This window comes from Gouania willdenowi, unplaced genomic scaffold (assembly GCF_900634775.1).
Source record: "Gouania willdenowi unplaced genomic scaffold, fGouWil2.1 scaffold_51_arrow_ctg1, whole genome shotgun sequence".
NCBI classification, from domain to species: Eukaryota; Metazoa; Chordata; class Actinopteri; order Blenniiformes; family Gobiesocidae; genus Gouania; species Gouania willdenowi.
Genome location: NW_021145215.1, coordinates 624,829 through 639,918, shown reverse-complemented (window position 1 = coordinate 639,918; position 15,090 = coordinate 624,829). Strand labels below are relative to the sequence as shown.

Here is a 15,090-nt window from a genome sequence, read left to right as displayed (position 1 = left end):
TTGTAAATTTTGTTTCAAGTAACAGTACTTTCCTACATTTGAAATAGATTCCGTTACAGAGTAAAATAAATCCCGCACACTGATGGCATTCTGCTACATTTGTGCTATAGAACGTACCCTAGAGCTGTTAGGATCAGCCAATAGAATGTGTATATGTCTATGACCTGCTCTGTTGATTCACGTGACATCACTCACATTGCTGCATGGCTACAAAGCTAAAGCGCTAAATTCTGATGGAGAGCAGAAAACTTGAAAATCTATTGTCTGAAATTATCAAAATGTCCATATTTTGTGTAGTTTACAGATGCTCCAATCGTTCTAACAGAGAAAAGGAAAATAGATTTTATAGAGTACTGAAGATTGTTGTTCACAAAGATGAGAAATGTAAAAAGTTCACAGAACAACATCATAAAAAGTGGATTTTAAACCTACGTCTGTGGTCAGGAGGAGCAGAGTCTGCTGATGCTGTAGCGACCACTTCATAAGGTATGTTAGCTTAGCGAGCTAACTTTGTTTTTGTGGCTGTGTTTATATAGCATTAGGTTGTCGTTAAATACTCATTTACTATTATTTACCTTTTTTCTTTTACCCCTGCTGCACACTGTGCACATACATGTCATAAAGTACTATTCAGTAGTATATATACACGTATGTGACACACAAACCTCATGCATCCTTGACTGTCAGGCTAACGTCGCTAAGATGTTTAGCAAGTTTGTTTACATTATAGCCGTTACTGCTGAGGAGGTTGTAGACCCACCCACTCAGAAGTACGCAGATTTTGGTGGGTGGGGGGGTTGAGTGCGAGTGTTTTTGTGCCCCCCGAAGTTTTCTTAATGCCCCCCATTTAATACTGCCTGGCTTTTTATTACAGCTCCAGGTGTTGTAGGCAATGTGATTTTAAATACAATTATTATTAATATAAAACTGTATTTGTAGGCACGCGCACGTCACCCTGGGGCGTCAGAATAATTTTTTTTTTTTTTTTTGACAGTTCTACCCTCAGTTTATGACATTTCATTTTCATTTTTTCATTTATTTCACAATTCCATACATTGCATTGTGTTACATCATGTTAGTCAAGTGCAATTGTGAAAAAGGACTCCCAAAAAGCAACAGCTTATAAGTAGGGGGTCCATCCCACCAATTTGTTCCTCCTTTGGAGGTTAGCCACACTATGTCTTGTTCTCATGCCTGTTGTTTTGAAATAATGTTCTCTAATAAATAATAATAATAATAATAAAATAACAATTTAATGCCCCCCCCCCATCAAAAAATAAATAAATAAAATAACTAAGTAATATTTACTCTGAGTACATTTTAAGTGATCTACTTTTTACTTTTACTCGACTAGATTTTTAAACCTGTAACTACTTTTACTTTAAGTAAAATGTAATCAAAGTAACAATACTTTGATTCAAGTTGATTTTTGTCTGTACTGTTTCCACCTCTTCCAGGAGGACAGCTAGCAAGTCTCACACACACAGGAGTCTGTGGAGGACACACACACACACACACACACACACACACACTATAATAAAAATATACTAAATGAATAAAACAATATTTATACAAAAAGTACACAAAAACGACAACAGAAATGCACAAAAATATACAAAAAGGCTGCAAAAACACAAAATGACAAAAAACAACAATACACATTACAGAAAAATACACCAAATAACAAAAATATGAAAATTAGTAAAAATACACAAAACTAAATATTTATACAAAATATACACAACATGAACAAAAATGCACAAAACTACACTAAACAAGATACAAAAATACACAAAATGACTCCAAAAAACATACATTACAGAAAAATACACCAAACAAAAAAATATGTAAAAATAAAAAAATAAAAAAAACTTTACACCCACATATAAACCCTTTATAACACTACAGAGTACAGAGTATATACACCTCTATGTACATCCAACCTTCACACACATACTCATTTGGACATAATTGACAACTCTACTTAACTCCTCCTGCTATATGAATGCATAATTCCAACGGGCACTGTACTAGTTAACAAAAGTTTGACATATCTGGCCTTGCATGAATAGAGTCTATATTTTATAAGTTTTACCTTTTAAGATAAATTACTGGTAAAGGTAGTTACATACATAAAGGTTTTATATATAAAGGCTGATATTAAGCTGTCATTATTATGACATGAACACCTGTCATTAGCATGAATAAGGTGTCATTAAGGCTGTCATTTAGTGTCCTTCACTAAACACATCTTTGGAGCTATGTTGGTATTTTTTGGGTTCGGTGGAGGGATCTAGTGAGGTTAGGGTAGCAAACGACACCTAATGACAGCCTTAATGACACCTTATTCATGCTAATGACAGGTGTTCATGTCATTATAATGACAGCTTAATGTCAGCCTTTATGTATAAAACTTTGAGTAAAGTGTCACCAAAATACTTTTGCATGATAATCAAATTTTTCGAGTTTCACCTGTATAACATTTCACCTTGAGTTCTAACTAGGTGTTTATGTGGTTGAGCTATCTGTTGAAGTACCGACCAAGTAGGCCCAGGTCAGTCTTGAAGGAACGTCTGAGCAACTGAGATCCTTTCTATTGTTTAAAACCACCCTGGCACAGAGAGGTCTAAAGGAGATCTGTGTCCTTGATTATTCGGTTCTTTCCTTGACTCTCTTCATTTTTTTCTATAGCTTCACTGAATCTCGTAAAACCCAAAGGAAGTCATTGGCTAATGATCATTCAGAAGAACTTGAACCAGTTTATTCTTTGAAATACTCAATAAAACATGATCTACACTTTGTTTAAAACATTCTATTCTTAGAAACTCAAAATCATCTCGACAGTTTTTTACCAGCATTAAAGAATCTTAAACACAGTTTAATGTTTGAACCTGAATGTTGTAGCAGGTTTCAGTCTTTGACCATAGCAAAGTATCAGTGTTCTCCTGAAGAAAAGGAGATGACTTCAACATGGACCACCTTATGGTCACAGAAGGTCTCATGGTATCTCTCCATGATCTCTGACTCTGCTCTGTTTCTCCTCAGACCAAAGGATCATCTCAGTAGAACCTGGACATGATGTCACTCTACCTTGTGAAGCTCCTGATGGAGAAACCATCATCGTAGTGGAATGGAGCAGAACTGATCTGAAGGATGGATACGTTCTCCTGTACAGAGATCAACTGTTGGATCCAGAATATCAGCTCCAGTCCTACAGAGACAGAGTGACCCTCACAGATCTACAGAACAGAACCATCAGTCTGATTCTGAAGAACGTGAGAGAAAATGATGAAGGAACCTACGAGTGTCGAGTCTTCCAGAGAAATTCACCTCGTCAGCAGAGATCAGTTATTGGTGTAGATCCAGTCAGTTCCATCAGTCTGAGAGTTGGTCCTCCAGGTGAGTCTGAGTTTAGTTTGTTCTTCTACTTCGTCAGATGTTGGAGAGAACCTCACTCCTCTTTCTGCTCTGCAAGAACATCAGAGAAGAAGAACCAGGATAGAGAGAAGAACACAAGGGAGCAGGGAGGAGATTTTCAAGGTAGAAAAATGGAAGGGTGGGGAAGAGTTGATTATTGTAAAGTGAGAGTGAAATGTGAAGTTGTAGACATGAAGCTTAGGTATAATGGTGGTGTCTGTGGACAGAGGGAAGGAGTGAGTGGTAAAACCTAAAACAGGTATTTGGGATCAAGGTGTCTAAAGTTAAGCCCAGTACCAGTTTTATCCACAGTCTAAGACATACCAGTGCATCGTAGACCAACGTATGTGTAAGAACCACCACTGTAAACCCAAGTGATGCCCCTGACCCGAAGATGCAGCCAGGCCAGCAGAAAGAGCGGGGGCCAAGGAGCCCCAGGCCACCCCCCCCATGGCCGAGCAGCCTTCCAGACGCCCCCAAGACATCAAGCCGAGAGGCAGCCACCGCCCCCTACATACACACCCGAGAAAGCACCAAGGAGCCGAGGACCCAGCCCATCCACTGGTACATTCCATCTGTTAGGAAAGGGAACAGCACCTCAGCCATAAACATCAGAAACTCTCATGATTGTGTTCACAGCCCCAAATAGTCCAAAATTTGGACTATTCTTCTTCAAATCTTACAAAATAACTATTGATAACTAATACATTTATAACAGTAATTAATAACAACAACATCTGACCGCTGATCTTTGGCTCTGATTGGCTGTTCAATCTCTCTGCTCTGTTGTTTCTCCTCAGACCAAAGGATCATCTCAGTAGAATCTGGACATGATGTCACTCTACCTTGTGAAGCTCCTGATGGAGGAACCATCATCGTAGTGGAATGGAGCAGAACTGATCTGAAGAATGGATGCATTCTCCTGTACAGAGACAAACAGCTTGATCCAGAATATCAGCTCCAGTCCTACAGAGACAGAGTAGATCTACAGATGAAGAACAGAAACATCAGTTTGATTCTGAAGAACGTGACAGCAGATGATGAAGGAACCTATGAGTGTCGGATTGTCCAGAGAAACTCACCTCGTCAGCAGAGATCAGTTCTTAGTGGAGGTCCAGTCAGTTCCATCAGTCTGAGAGTTGGTCCTCCAGGTGAGTCTGAGTTTAGTTTCTTCTTCTACTTCATCAGATGTTGGAGAGAACCTCACTCCTCTTTCTGCTCTACAGGAACATCAGAGAAGAACCAGTATAGAGTGAAGAACACATCAGAGAGACTGAGAACTTCTCTCTACCTCTGTATGTTGGTTCTTCTTGTCTTTGTGTATTTTTAGTTATTAAGACTCTCACTGCACAGATTAGGAGGTGAAGGTTCTACTTCCATGTTCCATGTCTCATCCGTCCTTGTGTGTGTGTGTGTGTGTGCGCGCATTAGGCTTAGGTGGTATCCAAATTTTGACACCGTTATACCACCTCCCTATTTTATCGAGGTATACAGTATTAACGTGACTTAAAAAAAAAATGACGTAAAACTTCAGGGTGACTGTGGGTCCTTAAAAGCCCTAAAAAGTATAAAATTGTCCTTTTAAATAGGAGGGACTTACTTTTACAGTCTATAAAATACATTGGTCCAAACCATAAGTTATCCACTACTGAAAGAAAAAAAGCTGCTGGAAGAACCATGCCTTCTACCAAGAGAAACACCAGAAGCAACCGCCCAACTGCTAAAGACCTTTCAAAGTTTTGGGGGCCTTACACTAAAACTCGAACCCCCGAAACTGACCAGCACTCCCAGGATGCAAAGTGTTCGGATGAGCCTCCACCATCCCCGGAGTCATCGGACTCGCAGGAGCTTCTCTATGATCCGCAACTCCAGGACGACACGTGTCTGAGAACACCGCCACCAGTCTGAGAGTTGGTCCTCCAGGTGAGTCTGAGTTTAGTTTCTTCTTCTACTTCATCAGATGTTGGAGAGAATCTCACTCCTCTTTCTGCTCTGCAGGAACATCAGAGAAGAACCAGTATGGAGATAAGAACACATCAGAGAGACTGAGATCTAATCTGTACCTGTTTGTGTCTTTTCTTGTTTGTTTTGTGTCTCTTCTTGATAGTGGTTAGTACATCTGTTCTTTTCCCACACTAACAGTCACTGAATCAGGCACTGAGGGGGGTAGAAAATCTGAAAATGGCTGGCACTGAATGAGTTAACAACCAAGTGTTGGGGTCAATCACATTTCAAAATTACAAATATGTGTTCAATTATCCATGTTCAATTATAACTTCATCATAATTACAGTGACCAGCATTTTTTCTAATTACAATTAAAATTAAAGCCACAAGCGGAGTTGTAGGGTTCGAAGAAGTGGCCGGGGTCGGTGACCCAAGGTTGCGTATCCCAAAGCTGGAGATAAGGGTTTGGTCTGAGCAAATTTGGTGCAAATTGGTGGAAAAACAGCTGAGATATTGCATTTAAAAATTTTTAGCATTAGCATACCTGTCAAGTACCCTGTTTTGGCCGGGAAACTCCCGTATTTTACCCCTCTTTCCGGCCATCGTCCCGTGTTAGTATTTTCCCGTAAATATCCCGAATTTAATGTAATAATAATTAAGATGCTTTACTGAACTGAACGCAGTCACTAGCCTCGTGAGAACTTCCACCTGAAATGACCTGAGTGACAGTTCTCACGAGATTAGATCAGATTAGATCAGATTAGATTAGATTAGTGCTGACATCAGCAACAAACCCAGAACCAACAGAACAGAGATGATGAATGAAGACGTTCTGGTGATAAAAACTAAGAACTGGTGTAAATATGTTATAAAATATAACATAGAGTTTATCTTCATAAAGACCATCAGGATGTGACACAGTTACACGTTCTGTTAGATTAATAACTGATATTTTAACGTCTACCACAGCAGAAGGAACCACGTAAGTCACCATGAAAAATCATCCAATCACAAGCTCCACAAATATACACTGTTTATAAAGTGTTAAATAATGTAAAGTCTGTAATAAATGTGTTTAATAAGTCATTAGTGAATACCAGAGAACCACATGAGTGATCATGAGAAATTATAATAAAATATATAATAAAATAAAATGTTAATGTCTAACTTAAAGACAAACAATGTTAAATTAACAGTAAATATACAACGTGTTGACTTGTATATAAACTGTAAATATATTAAATAAACACATGTGATTCATAAACACATTTATGTTTTTATTAAGTTGTTTTATAATTTAGGAATTAGGGCTGGACGATATATCGAGATTCAAGATGTATTGAGTTTTCTAATTTAGTGATATAGAAAACTATAATATTTTATATGTATATATGTATGTATATATATTAAAGCTTATTATGTATCAAAATACTAGTCTTATGAGTCGCTGCTTTTATTTCTCAGAACAACATGTAAAGCTCAGTTAGATGATTAATAAGTGTCACATATTGATCAGCTGTTTATTAATAAATGTCTCTGTGTAACATTTAGCATCAGAAAATTTAATCCAGAATTGTTTTTCTGGTCAGACTTTATTTAATAAAATTTGTTGTCTCATCTGCAGTGGGTGTCCGGTTAGGAGCACGGGAGACACCTGACCCTCCCCTCGGGTCCGTGGCTTCGGTTGACATCTTTGCAGGAGTACTAACTTAATCACCAAGTACACAATAGACAGGAGACATGTTACTCTCTTGGCTGGTAGCCGCAATGCCCCGCTCTGGTATAAACTCAGAGTGCAGGGAGGCTCCGCCCTTTATTATTGTAAACAGTGCATAACCTTACGCATAAGAAAGTAGTGCCAACCAAAATAACACAGTGGCAAATATCGTACTTTAACAAAATTATCTAGATTTATATCATATATCATCATTTAGAGGAAATATATTGAGATATGAGTTTTGGTCCATATCACCAGCCCTAGTAGGAATGTTTACAGTATTTTAATGTTAATAAAGGTCGACCTACCAGATTATAATCACATTATTGTATTTAATAAGTGGTTGATAAGTGGCTATTTAAGATTTATTGTACGTCTATATTAAAATACAAGAGATACTGGAGCTTGGTTGGGGGGTGGGACAGCTGGTAGTGGGCACCAGAAAGTTTCCCTTATTTTCAAATCTAAAACTTGACAGATATGTGGATCACCCTATGCCAGACCTCAAATATGGACACATCCTATCCAGCCATATTATGACCAGTACCTTTATGTGTATGGGATGTGAACTGAGAGACTTGTCTCTGCCTTAAACAGTTAAAATGTCAGGTACGTTTCAATTTGAGAACTATTGTGTTTAAGATTGATGCCCAAACACCAAATAGATCAGGCCGGAAAACAATAAACAGCAGTGTTTGGTGTGATGAAGAGTGATTTGACTGAATCATGGAGAAGGTAAAGGCCCCTGGCCAGGATCTAAATAGTTGAACGAGACTGAGATATGATTGAATGTATCAGAATCAGAATCAGAATCAGAATCATCTTTATTGGCCAAGTGTATGTTGTACACACGAGGAATTTGACTCGGTCAACTGTGCTCTCTCCAATAGTGAAAACAAAAAATTTTCAACAATAAACAATCAGCTAGAAAAGATGAAAATAAGTATAAACATAAGTATAAATATAAACAGTAGTTAGACTAGAATGTGCAAATAACAAGATGATAATAATAATAATAATAATAATAGTATATAAAATAATTAAATAGATACAAAATAAAAATAAAAAAATAAGATAAAAGAAGGAAAATAATAGAAAAGAAAGATAATAATAAAATATAATAATAATAAAAGGAAAATAGTGCAGTAGAGCATTGATAAGTAGTGCAGGAGAACATTTAAATTAAAGGTATGTACATGAACATTCTCAGTGTCAGATTGATCCAAGGTTGTTATGTTTGGTTCCAGGGTTTTTTCACAGAAACAGGACTGACACTCTTTGACTGTTTAGTGTTGATCAGAGTGACAGCCTGGGGGAAGAAACTGTTTTTATGGCGGGTTGTTTTGGCGTACAGTGATCTGTAGCGTCTGCCAGAGGGGAGGAGTTTAAACAGATTGTGTGCAGGGTGGGAGGGGTCTGCAGTGATGCTACCTGCCCGTTTCCTGACCCTGGACAGGTATAAGTCTTGGATGGAGGGCAGATCAACACCAATGATCTTTTCTACAGTCCTGACTATCCTTTGTAGTCTGAAACTACAAAAATAAAGAAAAACACAACAACTACGAGAGAGCGCAGTACCGAGGCGACCATCCGCGGCGCCATCTTAGTACATCTAACAAAAGAGTTCCAGTCTGTGAAACATATTGTGTACGTGCCAATGACATTTAAGCACTCAGTTGTATGGAACTGAGACCAAAGTGAATGTATCAAAAGAGTTCCAGTCTGTAAAAAGAAAAATTGTACGTTAAATTGCATTTGAACACTTAAGGTTGAAGGCCATGATGTTGAGGACAACATCTAATTTAGAGGGGAAGTATGTGATGGTTAGAAATGTTTAAGTTATTTTAACCTGTTACAATATCTACAGTCAATTACAGACGTGTTAAGTTGTGTTTTTAGGCAGTTTCTGAAAACTATTGTAAGATGTTGAGGCAGTAAGCAGGAGACACCAGTAGGGGGAGCAATCAAACTGAGTAATGCACAACAAGGCGTTTCCGCTTCCTCCTCAGTCAATACACAGACTGAACTGAGGAACGCATTGTGTCTGATTCTTTAGACTCAAATACCCCTTTTTCAGGGTGTTTACATATATTTCACCCAACTTTGACATAAAATAAACTAGACTACTACCATGAATAATATTGAGTACTTTTTGAATATTATTCATGCTGGTAGTCTATGAAGTATTAAGTTCAGTGAAATATTAATCACGGACAATTTATGGAAAATTATCTTTTTATTCCAAGTCAAAGTTGGGTGCAATAACCTTAAATTTGTGATGTGTATATGATTTTGACAGAGGATCACTCAAAAAGTACTCAATATTATTCATGCTGGTTTGTCTAGGAAGTACTAAGTTAATCATAATATGAATCATGGACTACTTATGGATTTTTTTTTTTTAACGTCAGATTTGTGTGAAATATTCTTAAATGTTTATATGAATCATGGACTACTTATGGATTTTTTTTTTTTTAACGTCAGATTTGTGTGAAATATTCTTAAATGTTTATATGAATCATGGACTACTTATGGGAACTTTTTTTTTCTCTCTCTCAGGTCGTCTTTTACTTTGAAATCCGAACGCATACCTTAGTGATATCTTCAGTTTATTACTGAAGATAATAATAGTTATGAATGTATCTTAATTTTCATGGGTCTGATAGTGAGATTGCTGTCTGACCCACAGTCTCTACCAGCAGCTCCTCAGGGCGGTCTCATTGTGATTACTGTAAGTATTAGTATATTCATTTGGATGATCATTTGTTATTATATTCATGTTACTTTTTGTAGACTTTCATATACATTAACTATAAAAATCTTCTTCATAAACATTGTGTTCATGTAAACTGAGATGTGTAAGAATTTGAAGATGTTTCCATTTACATGATCAATATAAATCACATTAAATCAAACATTATTCTATATAATGAGCTGATCCTAGTTTCCATCATCAGGTCTAGACCCATCACTTCTACAGACAACAGACAGAATAAAACTCAGAGTCAACATGGGATGGACCAAAGAAAATTTTGGTCCATCCAGGCCCTAATGTCCTTTAGACAGGCCTCAAGTTTAGATAGCTGATTTGTCTCACCTGGCTTCATTGATACATACAGTTGGGTATCATCAGCATAGCAGTGGAAGTTAACAAATCCACCGCCTCGACCTCCTAAAATTGTGGCGTGAGGCTGTTTTTCTAGTGTCTAAGTACTTACTTACAATCAGACCTCACTCCCTAATCACCATCTCTGACCATCACAGATAACAGATGTGTTCTCCCCCTCCCTGGGCGTACAACACTCATATAAAATAGACACACACCCCAGGGTAACGATATGTTCTGGACCCTACAGACTACCTCAGCATAAACATGTTTCTGTGTGGACTGTCAGGAGGTAAATTAAGTGTCACTGTGTGATGAATATCTTATGCCCCAGGTTGATGACCTCCTGGAACGGTTTTTAACTAAGGGCTACTGGCAGATTCTCTTATCTCCAGAGTCTGAGGAAAATCAACCTTCTCCAATCACTTCTCCAGTCACTGAAAGACAGAGAGAGAAAACAGAAAAAACCTACAGGCCTGTCAGGCCCAGCCTACCCATAACAATGATGTAATCATCTACAATAACAGCCACATGGCAGCTGTGTTGTGTGCATTAAGGCAGGCGGGGCTCACAACTCATCCAAGGAAGTGTGTGGTTGGATGGAGGGAGGTACAGGTGTGACCTCAGATATATGAAAACTACGGCAACTGTGGCTTGTCCACAACTCAGAATCAGAATCAGAATCAGAATCAGAATCAGAATCAACTTTATTGACCAAGAGTGTATGAATACACACGAGGAATTTGTCTTGGTGACCTGTGCTCTCTCAGATAGTGTAACATTAAATAATAACAATCAACTAGAATAAAGAAAAATAAATAAAAAAGAAGTATAAACATAAATATAAGAGTAGTTAGACTAATATGTGCAAACTAAATAAAATAATAATAATACTAGTAATAATAATAATAATAATAATAATAATAATAATAATAACAAATATAAAATAAACTTCTCCTGAAGTCCACTGTCATCTCCACAGTCTTGAGTGGGTTCAGTTCCAGATGTTTCTGACTCCACCAGAGATCCAGCTGTTCCACCTCCATCTGAAGGCAGACTCGTCCCCATCCCTGATGAGACTGATGACGGTGGTGTCGTCTGCAAACTTCAGGAGTTTCACAGAGGGGTCCCCTGAGGTGCAGTCATTGGTGTAGAGGGAGAATAGAAGTGGGGAGAGAACACACCCCTGGGGGGCGCCATTGCTGAGTGACCGGGTGCTGGATGTGATGCCTCCCAGCCTTACTTGCTGCTTCCTGTCAGACAGGAAGTTGGTGATCCACTGACAGGTGGAGGCCGGCACTGTGAGCTGGGTGAGTTTCTGGTGAAGGATGTCCAGGATGATGGTGTTGAACGCAGAGCTGAAATCCACAAACAGGATCCTAGCGTAGGTCCCTGGGGAGTCGAGGTGGTGCAGGATGTAGTTCAGTCCCATGTTGACTGCATCCTCGACAGACCTGTTTGCCTGATAGACAAACTGCAGGGGGTCCAGCAGGGGTCCTGTGATGTACTTCAGGTGGCTCAGTACCAGCCTCTCAAAGGACTTCATGACTACAGACGTCAGAGCAATGGGTCGATAGTCATTAAGTCCTGTGATGGCAGGTTTCTTTGGGACTGAGATGATGCTGGAGCTTTTGAAGCAGGAAGGTACTTCACACAGCTCCAGTGATGTATTGAAGATCTGTGTGAAGATGTGGACCAGCTGCTCAGCACAGGCTTTCAGGCAGGAGGGAGACACTCCGTCTGGTCCTGGAGCCTTTTTGATCTTTTGTTTCTTGAATAGCTGGCACACATGTGTTTCAGGCTGTACTCACACTGGTAACCAGGGCCGTTCCTAACCAGCTCTGTACATGTGTGAAACCATGGGGGGCCATTGTCTGGCCTGCGTAGGTGTGAACTGCACCACAGGGGGGTTAACGGCCCGATGGTCCTGCTAGAAGAGGTGGTCCAAACAGTGTGCCAGACTGGCACAGTTGGCCGAGCATGCGCACGCACAACTCGACTCGACCCGCGCGCAATATGTGATGACGTTGGTGCTCGTTAGCTGATGAAAAGTTCAGAGTTGGCGTTTCCTGATATATATGAACAACACCACAGAGAACTCATGGAGGAAGAGGACAACATGACCGTCAGGACTTCTCTTTGTTCAGCCGACAGTGGGACAGTAACGGAGTGTAGCAGCTCATCATCAGGTCTATCCGGGTATTTCCGAGGGTATAAATATACATATAAACACATATTACTGGTATATTAACCCATATAAACCAGAAAATATGGAAATGGTACATTGTACTGCTGCTAATGTGTAACATATTACTAGTATTTTGTGGACAGGACACATGTGGTTGGCTATTATATAACCCAGAAAAATATGGAAATGGTACATTGTACTGCTGCTAATGTATAAATAATATAAATATATATATATATGGTGTTTCAGTGTTCTGGGACACATACTCACTAACTCTGTAGAATGAAAACAAACACAGTGTCTTGAGGAGCAAAGTGTAGTGTATTAATTTATTCATCTAAATGTAACCATAAACAGAACATCACAAATACAAGCCCAAATAAATGAAATGTCTGAAAGAAAGGTAATAATTTTACAAACAAAAATCAATAAGCCAGAAATAAAGTGCAACCTTTTGCAAAATGTAACATGAACCTTAAAAACAAAACATTTAAACATTGGAAGTACAAGGATGGGAATATTATGACAGCAGAACCTGGAACAAGACTGTAAATTGTTGCAACTATTTATGTAACCGGTCGAGTCTCTGCGTTGTGTTTGAATAAGTTTTATTCTGACAGCAGCGGGAACACACACACAAATCCTCCGTCAGTTTTCCCCCATAAACATGCCCCTATACAAAATAAATAACATGAACATGTGTTATAATACATATGAAGCACTATAGGACAGGTTTAATTCAGCCAACTAACTAGGAAACATAACTAATAAATATATTTTTATCTGGACAGCAAAGCTGCTTACCTCTCACACGGAGATCAGTAACAAAAGGGAAGAGGTAAAAGCGCGGGAAAACAAGATACAGACGGAAGTGCAACATTAAAAACTGAACGTGGGGATACACACATAAATTAAGGTTCCACATACTGATTTGGAGGCCCAACTGGTCAGGTATGAACTATTAAAATAAAATAAACTTAAGATAACAGATTTTGTGTAATTATAACAAATATTTTACATGCATAAATGACACTGTTACACTTATTTATTTTTAATCTTATTTTATTTCTCTTCTTAGGTCGTGTCGTGTTAGTGAACATGTGATAATACCAATTATCAGTATGTGGAGTTCCTGTTAGTCCTGCACAACTATACTGAATTGCTCAGAAATCTACACGTGTCCTGTTCTCAAAATACCAGTAATATGTTACACATTACAGCTGTAAAATGTCCCATTTCTATATGTTTTGGTTTATATGGGTTAATATACCAGTAATGTGTTTATATGCATGTTTATACCCTCAAAATTACCATGGAATTTTGGGTTTTACTCAAACCCCTCATCATCACGTCTCTGCAGAAGAAGACCCTCCACTGCACCTCAGCACTTTAACAACTCACTAATTTCATAATTTAAATAAACTATTTCTACCTTTGTTTTTCTGTTTACATGTCGTTTGCTTTGTGTTTAATAAAATAGTTTCTCTAACAGTTAAATCTACACATTTATACTGTATATAATACACATACAGGATGATGTGTAACAATAATCAGTAAAATTAGCTGTAAACACATTTTGTAGAACTAAATATAAAGTTATGATGTGAACAGAAAGAAAGGAAGACGAACCAGATAATTATAAACTTTAGAATATAATACAATCATAACTTTTAATCATAAATATGACTCTTCTCAAAACAACAAACTTTGATATCTTTGTCACAAAATATCTAAGCTTCAGTGAATAATTAAAAAAAAAAATAAAGTTCACTGATTACATTGAGATCTCAATGTCACCATCAGTGAACTTTTTTTATTTGTAAATTATTCACTGGAAGCTTCTCTGGTGGTGTGTGCAGTGGTTATTATAATTATTATTATTATTATTATTGTATGAAGCCAACATTACTGTAGCTCTGCACATCATTGTTGTCCTGTTAAAGTATTTTTATACAAAGACTTAAAAACAATCTGAAATTAGTGCTGACTCAGTAAATCACCTTTATTATGCATTATAACAATCTGTTCCTTAAGTCTCTAAATTATTGAAACAATTAAAAACATCTAAAAAATAAAATTACAGAAAATGAAATAATCATTTAATATACATTTCAATAAATAAGTGCATCCCATTCTGTCTGTTGTCTGTAGAAGTGATGGGTCTAGACCTGATGATGAAACTAGGATCAGCTCATGGTTTTAATGTCCAGGGAGGGGCGTGGCCACTCTGTATGGACTTAAAGAAGAAGAAATAAAAGAAGAGTTAGATAATGTCATGTTCATCAAAAGGAAAACTGAAAGTGATGGAGATAAATATGATCAGATGGACACAGACACAGACACACACAGTTTAAACAAACACACAAATATTCTGTCCTAAACTGTCTCACACATTAAAATCATCTATTTACACTTATATTAATGTACACAAAGACTAGCTCCACAAAATCAGAACATTTATTGATCCATAAATTAAACTGATCTTACCTTTATAGGCTCAGTTTCCTCCTTTGTTTTTAAATCCATTTGAACCTCCATTCATGGGGGGAGCAGGAAGGGCAGAGTCCAGCTGATGGGCTGATGCTAATGAGCTGGGGGGTGGGTGTGAAAACCTGCAGTAAAAGCTATTCAGGTCTTCAGCCAACTCCAGCCCAAAAACAATGGGAGGGGGTTCTTGGGGACGGCACGGTACACTCGGTGGTTTATTCCTAACGTT

The 15,090-nt window shown here is 38.0% G+C and overlaps 1 long non-coding RNA gene across 1 annotated transcript; it reads left to right on the top strand.

The window, feature by feature from the left end:
• Window positions 1-4,538: 4,538 nt before the first annotated feature.
• On the top strand, window positions 4,539-14,886 carry LOC114460587 (uncharacterized). Its single transcript, XR_003673684.1, has 5 exons — window positions 4,539-4,568; window positions 5,416-5,486; window positions 6,191-6,198; window positions 11,502-11,507; window positions 14,876-14,886. It is a non-coding gene; the product is annotated as an uncharacterized LOC114460587 (long non-coding RNA).
• The last annotated feature ends 204 nt before the right edge of the window (window positions 14,887-15,090 follow it).